Consider the following 8,707-nt stretch of genomic DNA (forward strand, 5'->3'; position numbering starts at 1 on the left):
TTGGGATTATCAGTTGTACTTTTCAGACTTGACGATGTATCACTCGTACCTGTTCTATTTGCTACGTTGCTTTGGTTTGTGCTATTGTTTTATGTGTTTACAAGGTCGCATCACATTCCACGCGTACGCTGAGAGCTGTGAGATTTCGTCTGAGCCTTTTCTTCGATCTTTGAGTACCGTGAGGGAGCGCGCCATTCATTCACGCTAAGTATTCTTTTACCCCGTTCCCTTTTTGGTTTCTCTCACTGGTTTTCCCTTTTCCCAGGGCGACTTGACACCGCGGACGGTGTCTTGTTCAAGTCTGGGGGAGGATAGTTTGACAACTTGTTTTTCCCATTTTGTCAGTCCTTGATACATTTTAGCACATCATCTAGTAAATCTGCATAGAAAAACTACAAAAACTCGATTTCAGGTGATCAGTTAGAAGATTCATGAGAGATAGAGTAGAAATCTCTTGAGAGTATAGATGAACCTGACTTAGTTATCTGAGCGCCCGAATGAATTGTCGGACTTATCTGTAAAGGTAGCTTGACCTGAGGAATGATCTATAGGTTATGAGATGAGTCGTTGCCTAGGATGAAAGAGGGAATGAAAGCTTTCTAACCCAAGCGTATATGTTTCCCGCCTAGTCTAGCGAGCCTTTTTTCTCGCTCTATCTCTATTTCTTTTGACTCGTCTAGACACACAGGCAAGTAGTCCGGGGGTGGCAGCAATCATCACAAGGCAAAAGTAAGCCCTGTTTCCAAAACCCATACCTTGTTCTTACGTTCGTTTTCCTTGATCATATCATGCATTCAATCCAACGCGTATTTCGAAAAAAAAATGAAATGAAAAAAATTAATGATGAAAGGAAAGAAAAGCCTTGAAAAAAAAAGCTCGAATAAGAACGACAGAAGGCGAATGCACTTGATATTGATCTTTGGAATCCCGATTTTCCATCACCATATTCAGACTTATTCCAAACTCAGGTGGATCGAATTATTCTTGTAGACAGCGATAAATAGATTTGAGAAACGTGTTTGGTAGATAACTTGAAATCCACTTTGAAGTTTTGGGCAATGAATTTCGTCGTGCAGTTCTATGGTCATTTTGTTGGAATGGAGATCTGAATAGGATAAGTTTGATTTAATTAAAGGTTAGTCGATACAGGAGAGAGATTTCACTTTTGAAACTCATGGAGATTTCTGATTGATCATCTGTTCTGCTTCCCCCTCATGCGTTTTGTGTTTCCATCATATGTTTGCTCGAGACGAGCAAAAGTATAAGTCTGTGGGAGTTTGATAACACGATTTTCTCCTCTATTTCAAAGTCCATTGTCCAACGGTTTCGCCTCAGTTTTGTGTTATTAGACCTTTAGGATCATTTCAGCACTGGTTTTTGCTTCTCCTGCATTCTTTGGTGATTGGACAGGCAATAGACGCATTATGGACGCCGGAGGAACATAATCGAGGACTTCAAAGCATATTGGACCGGAACAGAATGATAAAGACATTTCCAGCTCGAGTTGAACTTGAACACGGCCATGTCGAGTTCAAACACGGCCGTGCAAAGGCAAAGAAACGAAGGAATTCTTACAGGCAATTGACACGGATCATGTCGACGTCAAACACAGCCGTGTCAATCTGCAACTCGCCCGTGTCCAACCCGTGCAGAAGCGCATAAGTTTTGATCAGACAATTGACACAGACCGTGTTGCCATTCAACACGGCCGTGTTACGTTTCGAGAAAACTTCCTATTTTTGCATCCGAACTTCCGTTTTCGGAATGAGAAGAAGCCTAGCCGCCAAAGAAATAAATAGAGGACGTTTTGGGCTTCAGAAATCATCGAGAGATCACAAGAGAAGCCAAAGAACTCGAGAGAGAATCAAGACGGAGTTTTCCGGGAGCAGAGATTGAAGAATCGTCGTCGAGAGATCGCTACGAGTCTTCTTTATCTGTTTTTATGTTTCTCTTTATTGATTTGAACTCGTTTGTTGTTATGGGTAGTGAGTAGTCGTTTCACTGTAGCTAGGGATTTAACCCTGTAGGAATTTGTTTGGTTTTTATTTTCCGAGACTACGTTATTGATACTCGGCGGTTTAATTGAATTAAGTTTATTGCTTTTAATCTTCTTGGTCTGTTGATTGATTGATCTTAGATTCTGATTTACAACGAGAGTTGGAATTAGATTCGGAACGAATTCATTGAATAAATTGATTAAGACTATTGAGAGATAGGTTAATCGGTTTAGGAACTGTGATAGTGATCATTAAGGCGTTTGATATTTTAATCTATTAGGTTGAGAGATCGATAGGTTAAATTATTCGATAGTGGATTTAGGACTTGAGAGAACCAAAGCTGATATTAGAACTTGAGGTCCCCGATTAGAGTTCGATATTCGTAGATTCTCCATCCTTAGAAACAATCCCTGCGCGTTAAGATTATCCCGAAGCTACAGTGGTTTAGTTATCTGATTTACTTAGTTTATTTATTGCTTTACTTTCAGTGTTCATCTCTTTCCTCTGCTATTTGCTGATCTGAATCTTAGTCGAGTCTTGTTCTTAGTGGTAACTATTCCCTGTGTTCGACCCTGGTACTACAGTTGATCCGTATCCTTGCGGTATTCGTTGTATCTAGGTTTTTTTACTTGAACTTATTTCTAAACCTAGATTTGTGTGATCACTTAGACCGGACAGACTGGCTAAGTAGTCCGTTCGGTCTAGACACCTTAGTCCGTTCGGTCCAACAACTTGGTCCGTTCGGACTGGATCATCTAGTCCGTTTGGTCCAACAATTTGGTCCGTTCGGACTGGATAATCTGGTCTAGAGATAAACGATGAAACCCTAGACCGTCCGGTCCAGAGGACCAGACCGTTCGGTCTTGGCGAAAAAACGCGATCAGATCACGTTTTTCGTCGTTTCGGCCCCGATTCAGATCCGAATTCAACCCGGTTTTCGCCTGTGAACTTAGAACAGAAACCTCTTGCACACTATGCAACAAAGAACACGAAATCTACTCTGGATTCACAATCAATTCATGCATAGTATCAAAACAAACATGGATTCAAACAATTCAAATCCTATAACGTGCATGCTCGGGTTCTACGAAATCAACACAGAGCAACCAGGCTCTGATACCACTGTTGGGATTCCTGGGATCTCTAGAGCGAATCTTATTCCTAAGAGATCGATTCTAGGGTTTGCGCAGCGGATGTAAAACAAAAATTTATTAAAAAACCCTAGAACATGCTTCTTATGAATCGTAGAAAAGCAAGAACGCTTACCTCAATCGATCCGGGGCCTGTATCAATTGAAGAATTCGTTTGATCACGTAAGGGAGGAAGAATACCTCGCCCTCTCACGTATCCACACCTCGGGATGGATTCCAACCTTTGGAACTTGTCTGCTAGGACTCGAATCTTCTATTCGATGATGTGCTTTGAGAAAAACGAGACTTAGATCACTTCTTAGACGCTCTAGACTCTCCAAAAAGGTCTCTTGAAGTTCTCTTAGTCGGCCCCCTCCTTATTAGGGTTATTAATCTCCTTTCTATAAAGTGATTAACCTAATTCCGGATTTTAAAATTAATTCTGAAACCTAGACCGAACGGACTGCTAAGTAGTCCGTTCGGTCTAGACACTTGGTCCGTTCGGACCAGCACAAAACACAGTCCGTTCGTTCGGACTGGTCAGTCAGTTCGGTCCAACAATTTGGTCCGTTCGGACTGGATCCTCTAGTCCGTTCGATCTAACAATTTGGTCCGTTCGGACTAGATGCTCTGGTCCGTTTAGTCCACTCCTGGACCGAACGGTCCGGACCTCGTGTCCAGGTTTCTCGACGTTTTCTCGTGCATTTGTCATTCCCTGCGTGTGTGACCCTGTAGGCTCATTCGATATAGCAGTATATCCCGAAATCTTCATTTGGGTATACAAGTCATAGGCGGTCTCTAGCAAGACACTATGACTACCTATCTCGAATAGAGTTTGTTCGTGATCATACGAATGCCAGTGATGATTCCGGCTGATGATCCTTTTTGTATCGCGATATCAAATGTCGAACATAAGGCATGGATAAGCCACCTTATCTGATTCGACTGCTTTCTCGTTCACTGAGTTCGACTGTCTGAAATAGACGACACTCGTCTATAGTGCGGCCACACATTTCTACAGTCTCGCTCACATGAGGGGCCCAGCGATATCTCTCTCTTTTACGAGAGGTACAAATTCCATCTTGATTGTCTACAACCCAGGACATGATTCGTGTCGTACCTGATATACGCCTTTATAGTCCTCCTGTTACGCAAGACGTTTGACGTAATCAAGGCACGCCACTCCTCATGTTGGATTCCATAGACATCTCAGGTCATAGGATCCAATCATGGAACCGTCACATGAGATTCAAGTCATGACTATTGTCCATGTGACAATCTCATGCGGGTCAATCCACTATTCCGTTCTCCAACGAATACCTATGATTGTGATCGTATCCAATACCTATGATCATCTATATGATCATCAATCACACATCATACTAGTCTTAGTATATCATTATTCCCACAATAATACATGACTAGAGAGTTTAGTATTGTTCATAACAGTACATGGATTTCATAACATATTAAAGCATTCACAATACGTAATGAATCAAACACTCATCCATAAACTATAGAAAGTGTCAATACATCAAATGTATCTAAGTAAAGCTCGCATAACAGTACATCATAGAGCACTAAACCAATACATTTTAGGCATCAAGATCTATAGATATAGATCGAGGCGGCTTATGGGGTTGGGTCAGAGTACTTACATCGATAAGGTCTTGAAACGGTTCACGATGCAAGATTCCAAAAAAGGAACCTTACCGATGAGCAGTGACACAGTTCTCTGCAAGAGTCAGTGTCCTATGACACCTGATGAGCGAGAACACAAGGATCGGATTCCATATGCATCGGCAATTGGATCCATCATGTATGTCATGCTTTGTACTCGACCGGATGTATCTTATGCGTTGAGCATTACGAGCAGATACCAGTCAGATCTAGGTGAGTCACACTGGATCGCCATCAAGAACATCCTGAAGTACTTGAGAAGGACTAAGGATGTGTTCTCGGTATACGGCGGGTCGGAAGACGAGCTCGCTGTAAGGGATTACACCGATGCTAGTTTCCAGTCATACCCGGATGACTACAGATCGCAATCTGGCTATGTTTTCTGCTTCAACGGAGGCGCTGTGAGCTGGAAGAGTTTTAAGCAAGCGACCGTTGCAGATTCTACTACAGAAGCTGAGTATATTGCAGCGTCAGACGCAGCAAAGGAAGCTGTTTGGATCAGAAAGTTCGTTGGCGACTTGGGTGTCATTCCTAGCGTTGATAGTCTCATTGCTCTGTATTGTGACAAGAATGGTGCAATCGCACAAGCGAAAGAACCCAGGTTCCATCAATGATCCAAACACATACTCAGACGATTTCACCTCATCAAGGAGATCATAGACAGAGGAGACGTGCACATATGCAGAGTGTCGACAGATGACAACATTGCTGATCCGTTGACGAAGCATCTCCCTTCGTCGAAGCATGAGGGTCATGTTAGGGATATGGGCATTAGATGTTTAGCAGTCCATGAGTAGATCAAGTGGGAGATTGTTGGTTTAGTGCTCTACGATGTACTGTTGTATGAGCTTTATTATGATATATTCGATGTATTGACACTTACTATAGTTTTATGGTTGAGTGTTTGATTCATTACATGTTTTGCATACTATAATATGTTATGAAATCCATATATTGTTATGAACAATACTAAACTCCCTAGTCATATATCGTTGTGGGAACAATGATGTACTAAGACTTGTATGATGTGTGATAGATGATCATAGAGATGACCATAGGTATTGGATACGATCACAATCATAGGTATTCGTTGGAGAACGGAATACTGGATTGACCTGGATGAGATTGTCACATGGACTAGCGTCATGACTTAATCTCATGTGACGGTTCCATGATTGGATCCTGTGACCTGAGATATCTACGGAATCCGACATGAGAAGTTGCGTACTTTGAATGCGTCAAACGTCCTGCGTAACAGGAGGACTATAAAGGCGTGTATCAGATACGACATGAATTATGTGTTGGATTGTAGATAGTCAAGATGAGATTTGTACCTCTCGTAAAAGAGAGAGATATCGTTGGGCCCCTCGTGTGAGTGAGATTGTAGAAATGTGTGTCCACACTATAGACGAACGTCGTCTATTTCGTACAATCGAACTCAGCAAACGAGAAAGCAGTCGAATCACCGAATAGTAGATCTAAATCCCGTTTTCTCATAGCACATCACCGAATAATATATTCGGGTCCTAGCAGACAAGTTCCAATCGTTGGAATCCATCCCGAGGTGTGGATACGTGTAGAAGGCGAGGTAATCTTCCTCCCTTTTGTGATCAGACGAACACATCAATTGATACATGTGACACCCGTAACCCGTGTACAGTATACGGGTTGTGCCACATGGACGATATAAAGTAAAATAATAATTTAATGAATGGCGGAAGCGAAAATTCCGAAGATCAGAGTAGCAGCGGGAAATACAAAGCGATTAGTATCGCAAAAAATCACATGTCCGAATATTCATAATGCAACCGTACAAAAGTAGAAACGATAAGTTCTTTGATTCAGAATACAAATCCCGTACATGATGCTGCTTCTCTCGGTTCGTCGTCTGCTGAGGCGCTAGGCGTAATCCTCGTGATCTAAAAAATATAAACCACGAGGGCTAAGCACAACCGCTTAGTGAGTAGCCCGGGTTGCACCCGGAAATCCCGTTCTCAATGAGAACGGTACAATCGACATTTCCCCATACACATACAACGAGTATACCAACACAATAAACACATCAATAGCAAACACAAACACGCCCATATGGAATCCACCATAGGGCTTAGCCATATACCCTGGTCAAGTCCATGACCAGGGGCGAATCCACGCCCGTCACCCACGTGACGTTGGCCATCGCATCACATGCGATCGTGCGCGTCTCCTGCGCCCGTCACTCTCGTGACTACCGATGTCGAGTCCACGACACAACGGAAATATAATCATATCCCTGTGGAGTCCACCACAGGGTCCAGCCATATACCCTAGTCAAATCCATGACTAGGGGCGAGTCCACGCCCGTCAAGTCCATGATGTTGGCCGTCGTGTCGCACACGACAAAACGCGTCTCAGACGCCCGTCAAGTCCATGACGGCGATGGTTGAGTCCACAACCATCAACAAACACAATCACGCTTGGCTCGTACGCACGAGCAAGCTACACACATGGCACACAACGTGCAATATCCCCATGATACAACCACGCATATCACGGTATCCGGTCCCTATCGGAATACCGTTCAACGCTATACAACTCTACCCGCAAGAAATCACACAACGACCACTCGTAGTTTGATATCACACATCTCGCCACGTCACGCAATGTTTTAACGAAACTTGTTCCGATTGGTCCCAATCGCGAAGCCTGCCCTCTGTCGATGGTTTGGTTCGCCCACAGTCACGTCTGGTCGGGCCCGGGTCAACCCCGAGGGTCGTTTTCTCCTTCCCGGCCAAAACCCATTTTTTCTAAGTTTCCTGAGTTTGGTCCGGCGGACCGTATTCTGGTCAGCCGGACCAGGTCTCCTTCTTCCCCTGGTCCGCTGTCATTTTTGGTCCGTCTGTCCGAGAGAGAACACGTCTGGTCCGGCAGACCAGGATTGGTCAGCCCCGGACCAGATCGATCCTTCTCTCTCGGTCCGCTCCCTTGGTCCGACGGTCTGAGGCTTCCTCCAACACGTCTGGTCCGGCGGACCAGGCGTGTTCTTCTCTCGGTCCGCTTTCTTTCCTGGCTCGGCGGACCGTGGGGCTTCGGAGCACGTCTGGTCCGGCGGACCAGGGTTGGTCAGCCCCGGACCAGGCGTATTTTTTCTCCGGTCCGCATCCTTTCTTCTGGTCCATCGGTGCGTGTCTCCTCGGAACACGTCTGGTCCGGCGGACCAGGGTCTGGTCCGGCGGACCAGGCGTGCTCTTCTGTGGGGCTTCGGAGCACGTCTGGTCCGGCGGACCAGGGTTGGTCAGCCCCGGACCAGGCGTATTTTTTCTCCGGTCCGCATCCTTTCTTCTGGTCCATCGGTGCGTGTCTCCTCGGAACACGTCTGGTCCGGCGGACCAGGGTCTGGTCCGGCGGACCAGGCGTGCTCTTCTCTCGGTCCGCCTTCTCTTCCCGTGGCTCGGCGGACTGCACGTGTTTTCCAGTCCTGGTCCGGAGCTGACCACGCATGGTCCGGCGGACCGGGACTGGAACCTCCTTCTTCCTCGCGATTTTCTCCGATTTCAACTCGATTTTTCTCACCCGAATCGATTCGGGGTGGCTTCTAAATACTAATTAAACACAGTTTGACAACCCTAAACATGTTCTATATCTCAAACACGCAAGGAAAATCTCGAATGCACCATTAAACATTGAAAACGAGATTGCACAAATCCAACTCAAGCCACTCACTTGTTCTTGAGTTGGTCCGAGCTTGGGTGAGTTCCTCGTGGCTCCACACGGCGTGAGAAGCTCCGGGACACGTCTGGACACGTCCCTCTTTGATACACGCACGGAGCCAAGGAAGTCTCGCTCGTTTCCTTCGGTGAAATGCGGTTTGTACGTGCGTGTCTTATGTTGCCTTTTGGACAACGAATACAACAAGCTCGA

Source organism: Tarenaya hassleriana, unplaced genomic scaffold, assembly GCF_000463585.1.
Source record: "Tarenaya hassleriana unplaced genomic scaffold, ASM46358v1 Cleome23, whole genome shotgun sequence".
NCBI classification, from domain to species: domain Eukaryota; kingdom Viridiplantae; phylum Streptophyta; class Magnoliopsida; order Brassicales; family Cleomaceae; genus Tarenaya; species Tarenaya hassleriana.